Below are 23,206 nucleotides of genomic sequence, written 5' to 3'. Positions count from 1 at the left end.
AACTGAGCACAAAATAAATTAAGGAAATAATGTAAAATTTGTAGAGAGGTCTTAGTTTGATATTTTGAGGAATTAGAATTTGGATTTGTTAATAATGAGGAAGAATTACAAAATGCTCACAGTTGATTTTGCTTAATTCAGATTTTACTTGTACAAATGAAAAGTGTGGAAAATGAATTTTAACAAAATATAATCAACATTGGATTTCCAAATGTTTGCCTGTTGTGGCTTTTATGTATTGACAAGAAAGGAAAAAAAAATGCTAGACACCTTGTTTGTGTTTTGTTTTGTTTGGTTTTTTGGTTTGCTTTTCTGGTAATAATGTTTGCATACAATATAGGGTAATCTGAATAATGCAATCTACTTTTCAGTAATTGTTTCATGCACATATTACAATAAATGCAGCACACTGTATTGAGCACCTTCTTTACGGAAGGCCTCATTCCCTATTGTAAGTGAAGCCTGTATCAAATTATCCAAGTGCCTGGGCTTCTTTACTTTAAACTGAAATCGCTTAAGTGTGAGGTGCAGCTGCTTTCACCACTTGGAAGGGTTGATGTTTCTGTATTTCTTTTTGGTTGTGTATACTTTGTAACATTGAAAAAGATAAAGCAGGGTTAAGATTTTGAAAGCAATTTTCTGGAAAGGCAGGGAAATGGTACATAGAGAACTTTTCATTGTTGTCCTAAAGAAGTTTGAAATTAGGGGTGAAAATGATCAATACGTTTGAGCATTATGGATTAAAATGCTGAGTTATTCTCATTGTATCAACAAATGTAAATTTTATGTGACAGTAAGCACACGCAAAAAAAATCTGCTCCAAAACCATCGTTTTGTGGAAGGTATTTGATAGCTCTTTAAAAGCTCAGGGTTAATCTTACAAAATTTCTCTTAATATTACAATATTTTAAGAGAATGATTATTAACAATAAAACTACTGTTTTAATACATTAAAAACTGAGAGCACCATTTTCTGTTTTGCTCAAATTTTAAATTATTTCCCATATTAAAAATTAAGAATCCTGAAGAGAATACAGCATTTTAGACAGTATTTCTTTAAATTTATAATTGATATTTTTAGATAGAAAAATTATATCATCCTCTGTAAAATGAATATCAAGTAAAGGAACTTTTTTTTTTTGCTAGCTATGGGAAGTATTGCTGGCTTTACTATTTATTATTTTTAGTTAGATAAAATATGAGAAGAATGAATATAAAATATGTTCATATTTTATTTATAAAACTTTTCAATTTATAGCAGATGGCTCTTCTATCATAAAAGGAGTTCAGTGTACACAAGTTTTTTCATGCCTGTTGCCTCTTTTTCATAAAGCCATTTATTTTATTATTTCAAAAAATATTTATTGTTAGTCTCAGTTTGAAGTAAGTGAAAATCACAGCAGTGATTAGGAGACTATTTTATATTAATTAAACATAACATTGTAAACTTACATTCATCACTAGCTTCTTCATAAAATTTATATGAATGCTTAGAAAAATCAAAACCAATCCATTGAATCTGAGAACTGCTTTGCATTCCTATTGGATTAATTTGGAAGCAAGCTGGGAGGTGGAACAAGCTGAGTGAGGTCTGTTATATCTGGCTCTCCTCTGGGAAGATTTCTTGGTCAGTCATCCAAAGCTTCACTTGTCTCTTCCCATCTAATTTTACATTCCCATCTGTTCTCACTTTGGGGTGAGGGAACTTTTTCCTTCTTTCCTTTGACACATACCGAAACTTGGAGAAGAACTTGATTTGTGGAAAAGTGCAGAGACAACAGAGTTTAGCTAATTCATTGACCTCACTGTGGAGTTTGAGCGAAGATTTCGTTGTTTTGGAAAATTATATGACTTAGTTTGTTGTGATGTTTGTATTCCTCAGCTTTATGTAACCTCAGCTTTAAAAAAAACCAAAAATTTTACTGTGCAAAAAAGAATATGTGAACCTCATCCGTTTAAATATTTTGCCCAAATTAATTTATATTATATACTCTCCAATGCAATATTCAAAATAAGCGTTATTTATGAATATTAATACCAAATAATTCCTGACATTTTATTAGCTTTAAACAGTGTACTTTCTTTAAGCCTTGTAGAAACCAATCTTTATTGTTAATTTCTAATATATTTCCATAATGATGAACCAAATCTTGACTCTGATAAGCTTGGGATAATAATACAAAAAAAAAATTTTTTTTTTTCCCTTTCTGGATTCAGTGCTTAATAAGAGTGCCAGAATTTTTAGGGATTGGGGTTAGTTTAAAGGTTTGAATTTTTTTTTTTTTAACACATGGAAGCAATAAGTCTGCAATAAAGAGTCCAATTGGAGAGTATGGTAAATTTCCATACCATTGTTCCATCCTTTCTGTGCAGTCTCTATTCTTAGGATAAGAACTCAGAAATTGTGCATATAGACATATATTTTTAAGGTAATCATATTCTAAAAGTTTGAGAGGGTTTTATAGGGTTTACGTTAATCATCACGTAAAAGGAAACTTTCCTAATTTTCAAGTAAAGGAATTTTGCTTTTCTCACTCTTTCATGTTAGAAAGGACTATTCAGAAGGATTTTTTCTTATAAACTCATTATTACCACAAAATTTACCAGCACTCTGTCTACAAACATCAATCTGAAGAAGAGGGAAATGATCCTAAATGGTCTTGAGATTTTTACATTATGGAAAATATGTTTAAATAAAATTGCCATGTTGATAAAGTAAGAGTCATCAGAGGAAGCTATCAGGGCAGTAATTTGATGAATAGTTTACTGCAATTTAATAATATTATTACTATTTTTTAAAATATTTTTTATTTTACTACTGATTCAAAGCATTTGCCAACAACGAAGATAGCAGTCAGGAAATGCATACTTGTATACTATCATCTATCTAGATGGAGCCAAAGCATCAGAAAAGCAGTTTAACATAGAGTATTCAGATATACGATGACCTTTTTAAAATGGAATTTTGCCCTGAAGCCTGTCGGATGTTCAGTAAACAGCTTCCATGGCCATAAATATGAACCAAAGACTAAATCTTTCCGGGGGTGCATCATGGGTAGATCTGCTGTATCACTGTTTGTGGTTAAGCCCATGCTTCACCGCTGTTGGCCCTCCCCCTTGCCCTGACCCCACCTTGTCTCCCTCGATGTCTCTTTCTCCTTTGCTCATTAGTGTACAGGTGGCCACGCTTCTCCCATCAGCCCTCTTCTTCCTCTCCCCATTCTTTCCTGGGCAGTCTCAACCATTTGCCTGGCTAGCCTTAAAACCTTCAAATCTGAAACCTTCAAGATTGGCTCTGCTTGTTGGGCCTTAGACTCAGAATTCCAATTTTATGCTAATTTTGGTAAGGATAAGAAATTTGTGGACTTCCCTGGTGGCACAGTGGTTAAGAATCTGCCTGCCAGTGCAGGGGACACGGGTTCGAGCCCTGGTCTGTGGAGATCCCACATGTGGCGGAGCAACTAAGCCCGTGCACGACTACTGAGTCTGCGCTCTAGAGCCCGCGAGCCACAACTACTGAGCCCGTGCGCCACAACTACTGAAGCCCGTGCACCTAGAGCCCGTGCTCTGCAATAAGAGAAGTCACCGCAGTGAGATGCCAGAGCACCACAACAAAGAGTAGCCCCCGCTCGCCACAACTAGAGAAAAGCCCACGCACAGCAACGAAGACCCAACGCAGCCAAAAATAAATAAATAAATAAATAAAAATAATAAAATAAAACTGTAACTCTATATCCTTAAAAAAGTTTGTATGAAAAAATGGTATATGTGGAAGGATTTTAACATGAAACAGGGAGAAAAGGTAGAGACATCAGCACCTGGATATCCGCCAGTTTCTGGAAATCAGCTCATCTCTAAATGAATTCTATTTCTCCTTAACTCTTTCTGGGCCTCTTAAATTATCTTCTTATCTTGACCTCTAACGTCTTATCACTTTACTATCCATTATTGTCTTACAGGACACATCAAATGTTGTCCATCATCTGTTCGAAAACCTCCAATAGATCTTCTCTGGAGTAATAAGATCTTTAGGTCAAGATCCTCAGCTGCCTAAACCGATGTTTCCAATGTAATTCATATTCTTTTATGATTCTAGAATCACAGTGATCACACTGGCCTACTAGACATTTTCTGAATGATAATTAATTTGTACAGCCAGCCTTTATTGAATACTCTGGGCATAGCCTTAATTTGGGCCTTTCATTCAAGAAATAGCGTTCTTTTATAGACACTTAAGAGTTCAGTAGAAGAAACAGATGCTAAACAGATAATTACACTGTGGTACATACTAGGATAGAGAAATATTCAGAAGACTATGGGATTATTAAATACTCGATCACCTAACTCAGATGTGATGGTTGAGTTAACTCTTGGAGGAGTGAAGGTGGCTGAGGATTCAGGCAGAAGGAACAATACAAGTAAGGAGGCAGAAAAAAGTATATGATATTCTAGGGGTTACAGTGGTTTTGGTATGGTTGAAGAGTAGTATGTGAGGTTTGTAGCATGAGGTAAGGATCAACAGGTAGGTGAGAATTAGATTCGAAAGATCTTGCAAGTAATTCGTTTTGGGGCCTCTCACCGCTGTGGCCTCTCCCGTCGCAGAGCACAGGCTCCAGACGCGCAGGCTCAGCGGCCACAGCTCACGGGCCCAGCCGCTCCGCGACACGTGGGATCCTCCCGGACCGGGGCACGAACACGCGTCCCCTGCGTCGGCAGGCGGACTCTCAACCACTGCGCCACCAGGGAAGCCCCTATTTGAGTAATTTAGATGAGCGATTTAAGGGTCTTCTGAACCAAGGACACAGGAGTGGGGTTGGAGAGAAAGGTGAATTTTAGAGAGAGGAGAAGGAAGAGTATGAAAGAAAGACTTGCTGACTGATTAAGTAGGAGTCGGGCAGGGAAGGCTTAGCTTGATTTCTAGGTTGGGTGAATTTTGAATGGAGGTACCCTTTCACTGAGTTGGGGTCTATCATTGGAAAACGGGTTTAAGCACATTGTCTATGGAAGATGATGAATTAATTTGAGACTTGTAGCATTTGAGGTGGGGATGGAAAATGTGTCTCTGCAGCTCTGGTGAGATTCTAAGGTATAGGAAAAGATTAAGAAATCATCATCTTATAGTGATGGCTGAGGTCACGGATATGGGTGTGATCACACAGGAAAAGGATAGTCTTAAGAAGGGAACTTGCTGAAGAAGGAGTCCTCACCCACGTTTACAAGCAAGAGAGGAAGAGCTGTAAAGGAGGGTGAGTTGGAATGTCCAGAGAGAAGGAAGGGAGGAGGAGATAGCTATTACAGAAGACTAGCAGGGAGACTTTTACCATGGACTAGATTGCCAACAATATTAAATGCATCCACGTTTGTCAGCTAGACTGATGGCTGTACCTTGAGTATAGCAACCGAAAGACATTGGTGACTTTGGTGAAAGCAAATGTGGCCCCCATTATATTTGGGCTGGTGAATGCATGGCGAAGAATTAAAGCAAGAAATGTAGACCACTATTTCAAGAAACGTGACTTTTAACGAAAGGGAGAGGGGAATAAAGTAGTTAGAAACGGGCTCAATCTCTCAGTGTTATTTGCTCAGCTTGGAATGCCACTTTCTCAGTTTGGAGCGCTCTCTGGCAGTCTCCTTAACTCCCCCGCTCCCTCCACCTCCTCCCCCCGCATCCAGCCCATCTAGCAATCAGGTTTTCAGTCTCTCTCAAATCCGCCCTTTGCTTCCTATTCCCCTAATAAACTCTAAATGAACCAGAAAAAAAAAAAGAAAAGAAAACCAAACCACAAAATCTAAAGGAAAAATGTAGACAATAACTGATATTGAGATGAGCAAGCAATTTTTGAGCAAAAAATTAAAAAGCAATAGGATCAATCATATTATCACAGATTAATGTATTTGCATAAAGTGAAAAATATTTGTGTGACAAAAACAGGCACAACTGAAAGGAGAATGACAACTGGGAAAGTGTTGGAACGTGACAAAAAATTGATATGTGTCCTGTATTAAACATTCCTAAATATCAGTAAGGAAATTAGTAGCCCCTGTATTTAAAGGTCAGAGGCAGATTGTTTTTAGAACTATTAATGGCTAGTAAACATAAAACGATATACCATTTACTATGACTAAAAATGCAAGTTTCAGAATGCGATACCAGTCTTCTTTGTTACCCATAAGAGTGGCACTGCTTAAAAATTTTAGTGTTGAGATGGTGCAGGATAAATGTGGAAATTGATTCATCTTCCCAGGAGATCAGTTTGGTAATGTGTATCAAAACTCTGCTTTCGGGCTTCCCTGGTAGAGCAGTGGTTGAGAATCTGCCTGCCGAGGCAGAGGACACGGGTTCGTGCCCCGGTCCGGGAAGATCCCACATGCCGCGGAGCGGCTGGGCCCGTGGGCCATGGCCGCTGAGCCTGCGTGTCCGGAGCCTGTGCTCCGCAACGGGAGAGGCCACAACAGTGAGAGGCCCGCGTACCACAAAAAAAACAAAAATAACCTCTGCTTTTGACCTAGGAATTCTAGGCATCCTCACTTTGGAGTTACAAGAATGGATAAGGGCATTCTTCTCCATGCCATTCAATTGATTTAATAAAATATTGGAAGCAATATCAGTTACACCAGGAATATAGTTGAATAAATTATAATGAACATTGTGGATTTGTTAAAATCATTAAAAGAATAGTTAACAACATTGTAACATTTGTATGGATGTAATACTAAATGAAAAACTCACTAAGCAAGGCTGCAGGTGTTTTACTTGCCCAATTGTGTGAAAAGAAAAAAAAAAATTATTCATTGATATAGGCATAGGTAAAAAAATCTTCAAAATAAGACTTATGTTGATTTTTATTTTCTTCCTCATGATTTCTTTATTTTCTATGTACATATATCATAATTTATAGTAATTAAGAGCTTTCTTATAATTAGACGTCTTTCCTACGTGGCATGGTAAGTCTTTGAGTTCTTCCTAAATTGTTTTAAATAAGAAAGCTCGTTTTGCTCATTGAGTCGATTTTTTAAAATTTCATATTTCACGTTGGCGTGTTTCTTAACCACGGACGTTTGAGTTTTGGGAATTGTCATTCGCCGTGGTAATACTTAACTCCGGTTTGTGATGTGAGATAGTTTTAAAACCAGAGAACCCCACTGCATAGATCTGGCCATTCTGCGGGTTAGTTCTCTCCTCGCATGCGCGGTATATTTGATTTATTGCTCTCATTATAAAAGTGAAAGCACTATAATGTTGGGGTATTCAGATGATTTCATCTTCCTGTGTTAAACAGTCAGTGATACTGAGACTAACGTTACTAGTATGTAATGATACTAACGCTATGTCCCCTGCTTATTTTTCTTCTTTACGATGCATCGCTATCAGTCTCTTTGAAATCTTTCTGGACGTAAGCCGGTCAGAAAAAAGATCCACCGCATTCCATCTCTCTGGGTGATGATAAAGTGCTCAGTTTCTCTCATACAGTCCTTATTATTTTTCCAGCCAGAAGTAGTCCCCTTTGAATTCAAAGGTGCATTCATACCAGACCTCCTGCACTTTTTTCTCCCTTTTTTTGTAACCTCTGGTTAGTATTTTGTTGTGTCCTTTTGGTGGTGTCCCAAGATCACTCCTCTCCATCCCTCTTAAGACCAACTGATCTGCCAGTTGGATGGAAAAAATTAACTCTGCTGGAATGTTTAAAAGTAAATGTGCTCAACTGAAAGGCTATGTTAAAAAAGTGTAGTCCTAAATCACGAGGTAGAAGTTATTTAAAGGAGTATGTGGGTTCTCCAGTAACCTCAGTTTGGAAATAGCCCCTCCACTGAGGGTCCTCGATGCTGCATCTACAGTAGCTCCACAACGCAGAGGTTTCCTCCATCACATTAGTTTGTCTCCCTGTCCTCATAGCCCTTGAAATGTCTGCAGGTTTCTCGTTGATTTAGTTAGCGTCCTTCTTCCCTCGATAGAAGGCAAGCTTCACGTCTGCTCCTGTAAGCCTGGTGCCTAAGATCCCTGCCTGGCACTAAGAAGGCACTTGAAAAATAATTTAAATGAATTGCTCGCCCCCAGGCATCACTGTTGTTAGCAGTTTCTTTGAAGAGTCACCTTCTTGCTGCCTTACCTTGTTTATTGAAATTCCTAGTTACAAAGCCTGCTGGTCTGGACTGTTGTTGGCCTTTTGTATATCACCACTCCAATTTGTTGTCCCCTAACCCCACCAGAATAATTTGCTTTGTATTTGTTTAGTTAACCTCCGAAAGGAGCACTGATATTATGTGCCGTTGTCTTTCAAATTTCTATTTCGCGTCCTTTCGGCAAAGTGTTATTTCTTTTGAATAATCTAGTGTTGCTTTTTTCCTCCTCATAATTGTCTAGGGAGGCTAAAGAAGACGCTTACATTTAAATAGTTACCAATGAAGTTTCATAGCATGAACAGACTATTCAACGAGTAAAATAGGTTCTCAGAAGGAAAGCATTACTTTCTTTTAAAAGTTAGTTTGGGGATTGACATGTACACACTACTATATTTTAAATAGATAACCAACAAGGACCTAACTGTATAGCACAGGGAACTCTGCTCAATACTCCATAATAACCTAAATGGGAAAAGAATCTGAAAAAGAATCGATACATGTATATGTATAGCTGAAACACTTTGCTGTACACCTGAAACTAACACAACATTGTTACTCAACTATACTCCAATATAAAATAAATTTTTTTAGAAGTTAGGGATTTCTGTGATATGGTATCTTTAAATTGTATTTCAGCACCTAAAGAGTTGTAGTTGCCTTTTGAAGCAGTAATCCTTGAATATCTGGTTGTATTCCCAAAGAAAATTATAATTGATCTAACATATTTCATTTCCTTATTTGGTGTGAAACAGTTTCTCGTATTTAAAAAGATCATTTTGTAATGTACGACCTTGTCTTAATATTTTTCAAACTACAATAAGGTTATTTAAAATTTTGTAAATGAGAGACAGCAGAGCCTGTTTCCATGATGTGGCCAATCCTTTTGGCCACCTTGTACAAAGTCCTGGGCAAACATGGAGAAGCATATTAAGTCAGGCAAGACATTCTAAGCAGGTTTTATCAGCATTGTGTTCACTATCAATAAGGGGCTGGTTGGACTCCTGGAGATAGAACTAAATTTCTCAGCTACTTTGTCATGCCTCTTGGTGTGCAGTAAAGTTGCTGTTGTTGAAAGCTCATTTTATTTTGGTAATTTCAAGTAATTAAATTTATAGCTCCAATTAGTGTACGTGTTGTTACAAGGCCCATCATCTCTTTCCATGAATGAGTTCATAGCTTTTGCCAAAACACGGTTGAGTTGAAAATAGACATGAAAATAGACATTAACTACTGCTAATGAATTTTCTGCTCAATTTGAATCTAAACACTTGTGAAAATTAAGACAAGTTACAATCAGCACTTAACCACCCAAACAAGCAGTTGTAAATGAAAGCTATAAGCAGAAATCATCTAGTTTAAAACTGTTTTGATTTTTAAAATCTATCGATGTTAATGAAAGTGTTCAAGAGGTTGTTTCAATTTGCAGAAATGTCTGAGAAAACTGCATTTGATTGGGGAAGTGTTGAATATTTATTTTCTTTAAAGTTATGTTGAAGACAGGACTTTAATTCTTGATCCATTTGAAGAGGCATGCCTTTCTGTTTTTAATCCTTGAAAGGATCATAGTTTTATATTGCAGATGGCACCAAGAATCAATTTGTCTTTATCAAAATTATTAGGCGAAAATGATAATTCATGAGTATACTTTTAGGAGCATCTAAATATTTGTGTTTTAAGAAGTGCATTGAGATGACTAACATTTCATAATTCACGTTTATAACATCCACAATGTACCATTGTTTAAAACAAGTTCTGATTATTTTCTCTTTTGACAGGATTAGTTTAACCTCATAATAACTACATTTCTGCATTTCTGTCCTGGTCCAATTTTAAATTCAGAGCTTAGGATACAGATAGCATAAAATACTTGCTATGCCTGTATTATTGAATGCTTTCTGGACCAGTCAATCTCAGTTTTCCCTGAGATGGCTTGTATTTTTAAATGTTCTAGCACCATTTTTCTCCTTTATTCTGCTTGTCTTTTAAAAATAATACCAATGGTTATTTCTATATTAGCAGTTAAGAAAATTGAAATTTAGTCTTACCTTTACAGCTCATTATGGAAGAATCTCCGGCCTCTGCACTCTGATAATAAATTTATGCTTTATTTTTTTAACCATGAACTTTTCTGGGCATAGATTTCTACCGAAGTGTGCGCAGCAGACCCAGCTGAATGTATTTTGTGAATAATATTCCAACATCACACAGTCCTATACTTTATTAAAACCAGCTTTCCTGTGGCAGTTCCAAAAACATAGTTCAGGCACCTTAGAAATAATGAAGTACTATACAAATGTTGATAAAATAGTCTTTTAATATGATGGAATATTTTACTATGTATGCAGCTGTCAATTTACCTAATAAGTTAAAAATACAGTATTCATTTTAATAAAACCCATGTACTTTACAAAACTAGGATGTTGATTCACACTGAGTCATGGAAGCCACAGGTGATGCTAAACCCTCCTGTTGGTGGGGATGCCACCTGGATGCCTTCTTAGCCCTTCAGAGAACCACAGAATCTGTTTTCTCTCCTTTCCTTCCTTCTTGCCTCCCTCCCTCCCTTTCTTTCTTCCTGTTTGCTTTTCCTGATAGTATTCTCTAGTATGCTCCATGCAGGTCTTGCCAAACCCATCGAGCTTTGCAGCAAAGCTATGATTCTGCTCTCACCGTGGGCTAACTAAGCATCATTCTAGGTAATGTGTGCTTACGAAAGCCTTCTCCATCCTAGTCAGCAAGAATCAGAAGTACCCTGTAATACTGGAAGAAGGTGAAAGAATAAAGTTGGATGTAGGCATATATTTTCTTTTCACATGGTTGATCAAAAGTGATATTTTAAAAAATTATGGAATTACTTAATACCATTTGGAAAGCATTTTTAAAGTGGATCATCTATCAGTACAAAGTGTGTGCGGGCTTCCCACCAAAGGATATATGAATTAACTTTTTTACCAATGGTTTTTTAAAACGGTATCATGCAATAGGGTGTTATATATGAGACTTCTGCCTATGTTGTTAATTTCCTCCAAGGATAGCATAACTAACAGTAGTTTTAATGATGCTGTTAGAGGATAATTTGCTAAAGTTGAAATGAGGGGGATCATTTTGACACATAATTAAGAAAGACATTCTTTTCCAAATATCAAGTGAAGAAAAAAAAATGGGGTCCATAAAACATTTAAAAATGATTTCTCCTAAGAATAAGCCAGGTTTTCATTTTTTTCCTTCAGAACAAATGTCCTGAGGGGGGGAAAAAAATCCCATTTTGAAATGTTGACTCTGCCATTTGAAGGACTTTGCTAAGTACTTGAAAAGTTCATGTAGGCTTCCCTGGTGGCGCAGTGGTTGAGAGTCCGCCTGCCGATGCAGGGGACACGGGTTCGTGCCCCGGTCCGGGAAGATCCCACGTGCTGCGGAGCGGCTGGGCCCGTGAGCCGTGGCCGCTGGGCCTGCGCGTCCGGAGCCTGTGCTCCGCAGCGGGAGAGGCCACAACAGTGAGAGGCCCGCGTACCACACACAAAAAAAAAAGTTCATGTAGTATGACTTTTCTTGCTGCCTGCCTTGTTGCTCAAAATTAGGACAGAATATTGCTGTTCACTGATGAAGCACCTTTTAGCGAAGCATGTAAAGCAGAGTTATTACGAACGCCATCATCGTGTTACTGCGATTAACAACGTTCTTTTAGAAGGAAGGCTTGGCTTACTTGCTACCCGGCTAATGAATTTGTTTTCCTCGGGGACAAACAGCCTTGAAACAGTGTTTTCTGAGAGGGTAGAATTCCATGTTATACAAATAGAGATGCCTCCCTTGAGATACTGGGAAGGCTCCGTGGCCTTCTCAGGTGACTAGTAGTTCGTTGAACGTCCTTTGCCTAACAAATGTGAAGCCAACAGTCTTTCTGTTGTCTATAACATTTAAAATTGCTAACTGTTTCATGGATAAAATCTAAACTCCTTTGTTATTAGTGAAGGCTTTTATTAGTGAAAGTTTATTGTGTTTTTTGGTGTCACAGAAGTGGAGTATGATCTCCATAATAATATTGATCTTTTCATGCTGTATGCAAATCAAGCACTTTAAGTACAATTTCATATTTCCATTGGTTTTCATGAAGCCCTTGGTCACCTGTACATCAAATAGAGCAGATGTTTGTATTAGGGTACATTTCTCTAAAGAAATGTTCAGTATGTACAGTGAGTGACCATAGAGCCCCAGCTTCCATGTCAGGCTAAGGGGAGGTGAACTGGTAGGGAGATGGGAAATTAGACCCACGCCTGTTAGTCTAATAGCCCGACTGTTAAAACAGTTGTTCGCATTTCCACTAATTCTCATTTCCTATTGTCTGGATAGGACGCTTGTCATAGAAACAGAGAAGACTTGAGGTGGTAGTGGAAAAAAGATGGTCCTATACTTTATCTTCCTAACTTGGACAGAAGGCATAAACTAGGCATAAATCCTCATTGCTAAGGAATTATTGAATGGCCGATATGTATATTTCTAAAATTTTCAAACCCCCCCCCTACTTTTTTTGTGAGGGAGGGCAGTCTCTTGGAGTGGTTTTTTTTTTTTTTAATGATTCTAGTAAGGCATTTTAAATAATATGGTTGCATTTTAAATTCCATTGTGTAGTCTAAAATATTAGCTAAAAACTGTCATCTTTTCATTGATTCCGTGAGCCCTTTAAGGGTTGTAGACAGTACAATGTTGAATTTGTCCCTTCGTTAAAAAGGTAAGCCTGCCCATTATATCATCAGGTGAAGTAATCATCAAATTGCGCTGATTAATTGCAAGAAAGATCAGGGAGTGAACAAAATGTAGTGATAATAATAAGTTTTGTCAAATAGTGATCATTTGTAATCTTAAGTGATAAATAGCTAACAAATAATTTGTCACTTGGTATAGTTGGTCAGTTCATACAGCATCTTGTTTTGCTATAGTAGAAAATTTACTTGACTATTTTTAGGGATGACATACTGTTCCACATATTAGTACTTTTACTGATGGATAATTCTTTGGGGATTTTTCAGGGAAACCATTGGATGCTAAATAACTATCATCAAAGGGGACTTCTGCTGTACACTATAGTTATATTTGCCTTTTTAAAAAATTGGAGTATAGTTGCTTTACAATGTTGTGTTAGTTTATACTGTACAGCAGAATGAATCAGCTATATGTATACATATAGCCCCTCCTTTTTGGATTTCCTTCCCATTTAGGTCACCACAGAGCACTGAGTAGACTTCCTTGTGCTACTCAAGGAAGAATAGTAGGTTCTCATTAGTCATCTATTTTATACATAGTAGTGTATATATATTTGCTTTTTATAGTCACTCTTTGGTAAAATCATTTAAAGAAGGTTACTTTTCAGATCCATTTAGTAAGGTTCAAAAGAAATATTCTAAAATATTAGCAGATTTTTTTTTATTTCTAGGTAGAGGGAATAGATTATGAATGATTTTCATTTTCTCCTTTATCCTTTTCTCCGTTTTCCAAAATTTCCAACTGCTTACTTCCTATCTCAATCGGGCTGTCGAGTAAGTGTCTCAAAGGGAAAAAAAAAAAAAAGTTCAAACCCACTACTGTTTTCTCGGTGTTCCCTACCTCAGGACAAAAGCCTGGGAAGCCTCATAAATGCCTGACTTTCTCTTACACCCTGTATTCATTCCACCAGGAGGAGCACGACTCTAAAAACAAGCCTCTGACCCGACCATTTAACTTAGTACCTCTGCTACCTCAGTCAAAACCACCACCTTTCTTCTCTGAACTATCACTTTCCTTTCGTAAGTGCTTCCTACAGAGTAGCCGGAATGACCTTTTCAAAGTGCAGATGAGATCATGGCAATTCCTTGTCCCCATGGTGTCCCGTCATCCTTACAGTGAAACCCTAACTCCTTATTTTCTAACCCTGTTTGCCCCCTTCATTCTTCTCTATCCTCAGGGACCTTCTTGTTCCTTGAATGAATGTAATTGTGGTCAAAAAAACATGAGGCTAAAATCATGTACTTCTGACCATAGCTTCAGAATATCTTACAGAGCAAACAAAAATAGAAAAATTGGTCCAGATAGGACAAAAATGCCCTGGATAAGTGACTGCAGTTTCTTATGGTGGTGGTGTTATTTTTTAATCTTTCTCTTAATATCATATTTGAATAACATTTAGAACTTGTGATATAAATATAGCTATGCTGATTTATGTAATTATGAAAGTAGCTAGGAAAAAATTATCTTTTAGTTTCATAGATAAATGTTACATTTGGTGGCATATGATTAAAATTTTCCTGTAATTTTAATCACTAACTCAGTAATCATTCAACATAAATTCAGTATATGATTTTCTTTTTCTTTTTAATTGTTCTATATTGGCTTTTATCTCTTTCAAATGATGATGAGAGTAGTCCTCAATTACATTCTATTAATACCGTTGCAAAGGTTACGTTGTAATTGAAGGAGAGGAGGAAGCTAGGAAATCCAAACACATAGATACAATCTATAGATAGAGACAATACAGCCAGAGAAAAAACTAAAACATCACATACCGGGAATTACACTACAAATAGTGTCTTATTTCTAATCAGAAACAATGAAAGCCAATGAATGACATTTTTAAAGGGCTGGAATTAAAAAGAAACCTAACAGGCCTTCCCTGGTGGCACAGTGGTTGAGAACCCACCTGCCAGTTCAGGGGACATGGGTTTGATTCCTGGTCCGGGAAGATCCCACATGCCACGAAGCAACTAAGCCCGTGCACCCTCAACTACTGAGCCTGCGCTCTAGAGCCCGCGAGCCACAACTACTGAGCCCGTGTGCCACAACGACTGAAGCCTGCGCGCCTAGACCCCACGCTCCACAACAAGAGAAGCCACCACAATGAGAAGCCCGTGCACCGCAACGAAGAGTAGCCCCCTCTCGCTGCAACCAGAGAAAGCCCACATGCCGCAATGAAGACCCAACACAGCCAAAAATAAATAAAATAAAATAAAAAGGAGTACATTATGTTTAAAAAAAAATAAAGCTAACAACCTGGAAATCTGTATTCAGTCAAACTATCCTTCAAAATAGAGGAAAAATTAAAAATTTTCAGATAAACTAAAACTGAGCGAATTCACTGCTATCAGATCTGTTCTGCAAGAAATACTAAAGGAAATTCTTCAGGTTGAAAGGAACACTACCAGATGGTAACTCAAATCGAACTAAAAACTGTCGAACATACATTCTTTTAGTGCACATAGAATGTTTGCCTAGATCGACCATATGTTGTGCCATAAACAGCTTTTAATAAGATTTAAGCATTTCAGACTGTTCATAATATGTTGTCTGACCACAACGAAATTAAATTAGACATTAATAGCACGAAAGACCTAGAAAATAAACAAATGTTTGGAAGTTAAAAGAAAATTCTAAGTAATGAAAAGTCAAAGAAGAAATAAGAGAAATTATAAAATCTTGTGAAATAAATAATAGTCAACACAAAATAAAATTTGTGCAGAGCAGCTAAAACAGTGCTTAGAGGAAGATGCATAACTATTATGCTCATATTAGAAAGAAGAAAAAAAAAAAAAACCTTAAAGCAATGTGCAAAGTTTCCACCTTCAGGTAAGGAAACAAAAGCAAAATGGTACCTATAGTAAGTAGAAGGAAGAAAATAATAAATATAAGAACAGAAATCAATAAAACAGAGAAAAGACAACAGAGGAATTAAAAAACCAAAGAAAGAGAAAATTGGTTTTTAGGCAAGATTAATAAAGTTGATAACCCCCTAACAAGACTGATCAACAAAAGGAGAGAGAAAAAAAAAATCACCAGTATCAGGAATGAAAGTAGGAGTATCATTACAGACCTAACAAACATCTAGGAGATGTAAGGGAATCCGAAATCCAGATGACTTTATGTACTGGACATTCCTTTGCCTGGGTGCTCTAACAGTGGTGGAAGGAGGAGGAGCAGGGCTTGGGAGGGGTGGGGAAGGAGAGAGAACTCTTCCAGCACCTACTATGTGCTCATTGCTCTGTGGGGAATTTACATGCCTTCTTTTATTTAATCCTCTCACCCTCTTAATGAAGTATCTGTTATCCTCTTTTTTACAGATTAGATTTAGGCTCAAGAAGGTGAATTATTTTGCCCAAGGCTAGATAGCAGGCAAGCAAAGGAACGAGAAACTGCAGCACAGCTGTCTCCAGGGCCCATATGCTCCCTTGACTCTTTTAATGTGTTGTGAATATAGCAATAGTTAATCTCAGGAAACAAAGTACAAAGCTAAGGGGGCACATGAAACTGGATTTCCTGTGTGGGGTATTACTCAGATTTCTGAGGACCATGTTGTTTCTTCTTGTTTATTTATTTAATCCAAAATATAATTGGTCAAGTTTAGTATTCTCAACACCCATTTTCTCTATCTGTGCAATGAAATCCATTTAAATTAAGCTGAAGGTTGTTACAAAATAAATTGAATGTTAGGAAAACTTTTCTTTTGCCGTAAAAATGAAAGTGCCCCCTCAGCCCTCACTCCGCAGCATGGACATGAACATCATTTTAGTAATTTAAATGTTCATCTTATAAAGGAGGAGTAATAACACTCTGAAAAATAGATTTTGTTTTGTTTTCTTCTAGGCACTGTCATCAGAAAATGGCAGTTAAGCTGTTTGCAACTCTTTTTTTCTGATATATTAGAAAAAGGAGGCTCTTTTTTAATGGCTGTTTCCCCCATTGAATCTGGCAAGTAGAATGCAAAATATTTGGGGGCGTATTTTAAAATAATGAAAGGTAAAATGGAACACATTTTTGTAGGTATTACTTTACGGTCTGATTAAGCCTATAGTATTGAAGCATTTATTAGGAGATGAATTAATAGTCGTTCAGTGATCCATCTCAGAAATGCATGTGAAGCTCATGTTGAAAACTCTAGGAGAAAAGTATCTTTGCAGGTATTGAAATATATTTCATGTTAATTACATAATTAAAACTATTATACCAAATTATTTTTGAGAACAAACCATAGAATTTTTCTTACGAGTTTTGTAAATGATCTCTTGTGAATGCCAAAAGCTTATTACACACCTTTTTATTTTGCAAAATGTATAGTTCTGTAATCTTGATATAAACAGCGTGAAACATATTGGAGGACTGGGTGTGTGAAATGCCAACTTTTCTGGCAAAGCCATTTGTTGTCAAGTAGGTGATAGAAGCATTTTCTGATACAGCTCGCTCAAGGTATGCTTGTTACGTGTCAGTGTAATCCAAAGGAATTTGCATTTTCTAGCTGGTCAGACTTTGAAAACAACCACCAGTTCTACCATTAACTGCACTTTTATTTTTGTTTCACTCTAAACTATATTTTGGATTCATTGTTTTCTTGTTACATTTTAAAGGGAAAAGGAAAAATGTTATATGCAGTTGTGCTGAAACAAAATTCTGAAATAAAGTGAAATACGAGCTCTGCTGTGAAACAAACACTGCAGTGTGAACATATGGAATGAAGCAGCATTTACTGGAAAACTCAGCTCTGTGGTGTGACAGCTCTACTTATGTTTGAGATTCACAAATAGCAGCGCTAGCTTAAATGAGATGATGATGCTTTAAAAGAAAAAGAGGGGGCTTCCCTGGTGGCGAAGTGGTTGAGAATCCGCCTGCCAATGCAGGGGACGCGGGTTCGTGCCCCGGTCCGGGAAGATCCCACATGCCGCGGAGCGGCTGGGCCCGTGAGCCGTGGCCGCTGAGCCTGCGCGTCCGGAGCCTGTGCTCTGCAACGGGAGAGGCCGCAACAGTGAGAGGCCCGCGTACCACAAAAAATAAAATAAAATAAAATAAAAGAAAAAGAGGGCAGAATGTGGAGAAAAAGGAAACTTCATGAACTGTTGGTGGGAATATAAATGGGTGCAACCACTATAAAAAAACAGTATGGAGATTCCACAAGAAATTAAAAATAGAACTATGATTCTGCAATTTCACTCCCAGGTATTTATCCGAAGAAAACAAAAATGCTAATTAGAAAAGATATAAGCACCCTATGTTTATTGCAGCATTATTCACAATAGTTAAGATATGGAAGTAACCCAAGTGCCTATCAATAGATGAATGGATTAACAAGATGTGGTACATATATACGGTGAAATATTACCCAGCCATTAAAAAAGACTGAAGTCTTGCCATTTGCGACAACATGGATGGACCTAGAGGGTATTAGGTTAAGTGAAATAAGTCAGACAGAGAAATGCAAATACTGTATGGTTTCACTTACATGTGGGATCTAAAAAAACAAAACAAATGAACAAACATAAAACAGAAACAGAGTTAGAGATACAGCAGTTGCTGGAGAGGAGGGGTATGGGTGGAAGAAAGAAATGGGTAAGGAGATTAAGAGGTATAAACTTCCAGTTGCAAAATAAATGAGTCACAGGTATGAAATACACAGTGTGGGGAATATAGTCAATAACTGTATAATATCTGTATGGTGACGTATCATTAACTGGATTTATCATGGTGATTATTTTGAAATGTGTAGAAGTACAAAATCACTATGTTGTATAACAGGAACTGACATAGTGTTGTAGATCAATTATGCTTCAAAAACAAACAAATATAGAAAAAGAGATCATGTTCGTGGTTACTAGAGACAGAGGGTGGGGGGAGGGGAATTGGATGAAGGGAGTCAAAAGGTACAAACTTCCAGTTAAAAGATAAGTACTAGGGATGTAATGTACAACATGGTAAATATAATTAACAGTGCTGAATGTTATACATGAAAGTTAAGAGAGTAAATCCTAAGAGTTCTTATCACAAGGAAAACAATTTTTTCTATTTCTTTAATTTTGTATTTATTTGAGATGATGTTCACTAAACTTAATGATGATAATCATTTCATGATGTATGTAAGTCAGATAGATCATTATGCTGTACACCTTAAACTTATACAGTGATATATGTCAATTACATCTAAATAAAATTGGAAGAAAAAAAAAAGAGGGCAGAATTTCCAGTGGGGATAGGACTTTATTTTACTAAAACTAGGAAGTAAAATAAAATCAAACGGGGAAAAGTCTTCTATCACTATGCTATTACCTGAACTCAAAGGATAATTCTCTTGTATCTTATGGCTTCAGTTAGTGGGATTTACATAATCCTGTGTCAGGATCCTCTAGTGTTGAGGTAGGGCACTGTAATAAATCATGGAGAAAAGAAAGTATTTTTCAAAACTAGCTAAATCCACTTTTGAATTGTAACTGAGTATGTGTGGCAGTAATAGATGAGAGACAAAAGAAACTAATAATTAGGGTAGAACATAAGAAATTTAAAAATCTTAGAGAATGTCCAACTCAACTTACCACTTCTGATCTGATCTCTCTTGATCCCCTTGTAATTTCTTTGCATGCCCGTAAGTCTGCCCCCAGAAAACTACATGTGGGACAGACAGGCATATGCATAAAAATCAGGAAGGGTCTTTAGGTCTAGAGCAAGTTGGGAAGAGAATCTACAGAGAGTCAACTCTGCCTGTACCAAGATCTCTCTTTGAAAAAACTAGTCTGTGATAAACGAGAACGATCAGTGTTGTCTGTCTCCCCTTCCCCTTCCCCTTCCCTCTGCCCCCCCCACCCCCCCCACCCCCCGTCATGGTGCCTCCTCCTCTCTCTTATGGAAATAAAAAAATAAAAACTCTTCAGATATCCACATCCTTCCTTTGGAAGGTCAGTTCTTCATCCTGTGATTTCCTTCATCTTTTATCTGTGTTACATACATTTTTCTCTTATCAGTTGATGATGTTAATTGGCTTTTGTTTTAATGTCTTTGTCAACAATTCAGTGAGATGTGCATTGCCCATTTCTTTCTTTGTTTCTGTTTAGGAAATTGTGTCAGTTCATAAAATAGTGCTATAGACCAGTTTTTTCATTATCACGCAGACATTTTAGCTCGTTATAGCTATGTTTCTCTTTCATCTTTGCTTTTTATTACACAACTAAAAGGCCCACTTAGGTGACTCTCCAAGAAAATAATTAACAGGAACAACCTGTCCTAAAAGGAGTGTTCCAGGAATGCTCAAGACTTTTAGTAATTTTTAAAAAATCTTACACATTTCAAGTTTTTAAAAATGTTGGAGCTAAGTCATAAGAATTCAGGTATAGGTAATATTGGGCCATTGAAGTCCAAACTAGGTAATTAATTTGAAAGAGATACGCTTTTTTTCTAAAGGTTTTTTTTTTTTTTTTTTTTCCCCTGTAGTTCATTTTGAACCATTTATTGTTGATTTGCTGGTAGTCTGTTTAGGGAAAATGGGAACCATGAAGAGTGAAAATGTAGCAAAGGCTGTTTGGCCAACATTTATTAAGCCAGGCACCATTCTAAACTCTTCACCTGGGTTATTTCACTTACAATACTATTAACCCAAAACTATAACAAAAAGCAACACTATAAAATAGGAACCACTGTCGTTTGCATTTTTACAGATGAAGGGACTGAGACAGAGAAGTTTAGCTGCTTGACCAAGATCACACAGCGAGTGGGTAGCATTGAACTTTGGCCACCTGATTCCATATTGCTAAACTTCCCTAAAATCTGTCTGTGACAGAAAACCAGGTGCTGTATCTTTGGTAAAAGTTGAAAAGCACTTATATTAAATATTTGTGAGCATGTTTATGAAGAATTTGGACCCCTGGAATTAGTTTTACAATGGCTTTTTAGTCTATTTTAATATGTGACTGATACAAGTTTTATTGATAGAAAAAATATTATAAAGAATTCCTAGTTTAATAATCCTCTTTGTGGGTAAGTATTATAAAATTATCAAATTATGCAACAGTTGATATCATCACAAATTTTGGCCAGTTTTTTTTTATGCAAGTAGGCATTATTTATAGCATCATGTTTGTGATATATATATATTTTTCCTTTAAGAACTAGAAGATTTCATTCTCTATCTTTTTAAAAGGTTGTAGGTAATCTAAGTTTTCAAATACCCATAAACTTCCGTATTACTGGTAGGAGAAATTTGGCTAGCAGACTTTCTGGCCTAGTTTACAGTTCTTCAGAGGCAGTATAGATAACTAATTGTTAGATGGTATATCTGTATGCTGTGAGTTCTGAGTATGAAGAGTTTGATCATTAATTTCATGTTCACCTTGTAATGTTATTTCTTAGCATTGGTTAATAATCTTCTTCTGTAAGATGACCAGATCCTCACCTAAAACATAGAAACATAACTCAAGGAATCTTTTCTATTTTTAATATCCTTTAAATCTTTAATTTTGCTATGTTCTGGAAGAATGGAAAAGCAATTTTTAAATTAACACTAACTATAAAAGAAGTGAAATATATAGCAAGTTCATTGTACACTATCTCTTTTTAAAAAAAATTGCTCTTACATTCTCAACAAACATGAACAGAAAGCTACTAGATAATTAAGATTCATTGTGATGTTACTCTTTGGAACAGAGTATAGGTTTTTAAATTTTTGTTACCTAGTTGACTCAATTAAAAGTACTCAGTTAAAAATAACAGCATTGGGCTTCCCTGGTGGCGCAGTGGTTGAGAGTCCGCCTGCCGATGCACGGGACGCGGGTTCGTGCCCCGGTCCGGGAAGATCCCACATGCTGCGGAGCGGCTGGGCCCGAGAGCCGTGGCCGCTGAGCCTGCGCGTCCGGAGCCTTTGCTCCGCAAAGGGAGAGGCCACAACAGTGAGAGGCCTGCGTACAGCTTTAAAAAAAAAAAAAAAAAAAAAAAAGCACAACTGACGATTCTGTACCAAGTACTTTCTAGTCCCTAACTGATTTCTTTAATTAATTAATAATTTATTTGGCTGCATCGGGTCTTAGTTGTGGCATGCGGGATCTTTGTTGGAGCACGCAGGATCTTTCATTGCTGCTCTGGCTCTTCGCTGTGGTGTTTTGGCTTCTCTCTAGCTGTGGCATGCGGGCTCCAGGGCGCATGGGCTGTGTAGTTGTCGTGCACAGGCTCCAGAGCATGTGGGCTCTGTAGTTGTGGCACTCAGGCTCTCTTGTTGAGGCACGCGAGCTCAGTAGTTGTGGCACTCTGGCTTAGTTGCTCTGCGGCATGTGGTATCTTAGTGCCCCACCAGGGATCGAACCCCCGTTCCCTGCATTGGAAGGCAGATTCTTTACCACTGGACCACCAGGGAAATCCCCACTAACTGGTTTCCCTGGACTCATTATGTGATTTAAAGTATTTGAACATTTGAAGTATTCACAAAACCTTTAGGAAAATTGTATCTTACCGTATTCCGAACACTTTGAGGTGGTGTGTTGTTTGCTGGTTAAGCAGAGCTTATAACTCAGGCCTCAGGAGCAGATGCTGTTACATCCTTAAGCTGTTAAGTTTCCCTCTAGGCAAGGGAGAAGGGAGTGAGCTCCTTACTTCAGGTCTGTTTTTACTCTCAGCTTTGTTTTCAACTTCCTGTTGTCCTAACCTGCTCGTTATTGCACCATCTTTATATTTTCTATTAAATGTGTCTATTTCAGTGGGGAGAAGAAATGGTAGACATAGTGGTTCTTAGATTAGTTTGTTTGCCTGGGCTGATATTTTAGGGAAATTGGCTAACTCTGTTTCTACCTAGCCATGATGATGGAGGTTGCAGCAACTTGTAAAATGTCAGAGTGAAAAAATTGGACATGACCTCTTAACAGCTCAGGGAAAATTGGATGCAGTTGAAAACCATCTGTGAATGCGTTTGAGACTGTCACATATTCTTTCTGTAGTATTCTTCCTTGTTCTTCTCAATTAGTGAATTCCTCCCCCACTTCCTTTCTCACTCTCTTTCTAAACAGTACTTTCCTCACATTACACCTTCTTGGCATTTACTGTTTCTTTCATATGCCTTAAAAAATAGTTTATAGGCCATTTAAGTGTCCTTCTGGGGGCGTCTTAGTTGACATTGAAAATTCCTTTCAGTTGTGAAGTTGATTATTGAGTTGCTTGGTAGCAGTTTGGGAGCTCAGCATGAGCACTGATTGAATTTATCTTGGTCTTGAAGATAAACAGGTGTCACTTCTTTTAAGACAGCTATTGTAGTCTGAAAATTTTAACTTGAGTACTTTTTAGAAGGCTTGTAGAAAATATAACTTTTATATTCCAAACCCCTTATGGT

At 37.2% G+C, this 23,206-nt stretch overlaps 1 protein-coding gene across 7 annotated transcripts in view; it reads left to right on the top strand.

Moving 5' to 3' along the window:
* Positions 1 to 23,206, top strand: part of BCKDHB (branched chain keto acid dehydrogenase E1 subunit beta) — a 289,790-nt gene that overhangs the window by 174,940 nt on the left and 91,644 nt on the right. The window lies entirely within an intron of this gene.

Source organism: Kogia breviceps, chromosome 13 (genome assembly GCF_026419965.1).
Source record: "Kogia breviceps isolate mKogBre1 chromosome 13, mKogBre1 haplotype 1, whole genome shotgun sequence".
Lineage (NCBI taxonomy): Eukaryota > Metazoa > Chordata > Mammalia > Artiodactyla > Physeteridae > Kogia > Kogia breviceps.
This window is presented reverse-complemented; position numbering and strand designations above follow the sequence as displayed.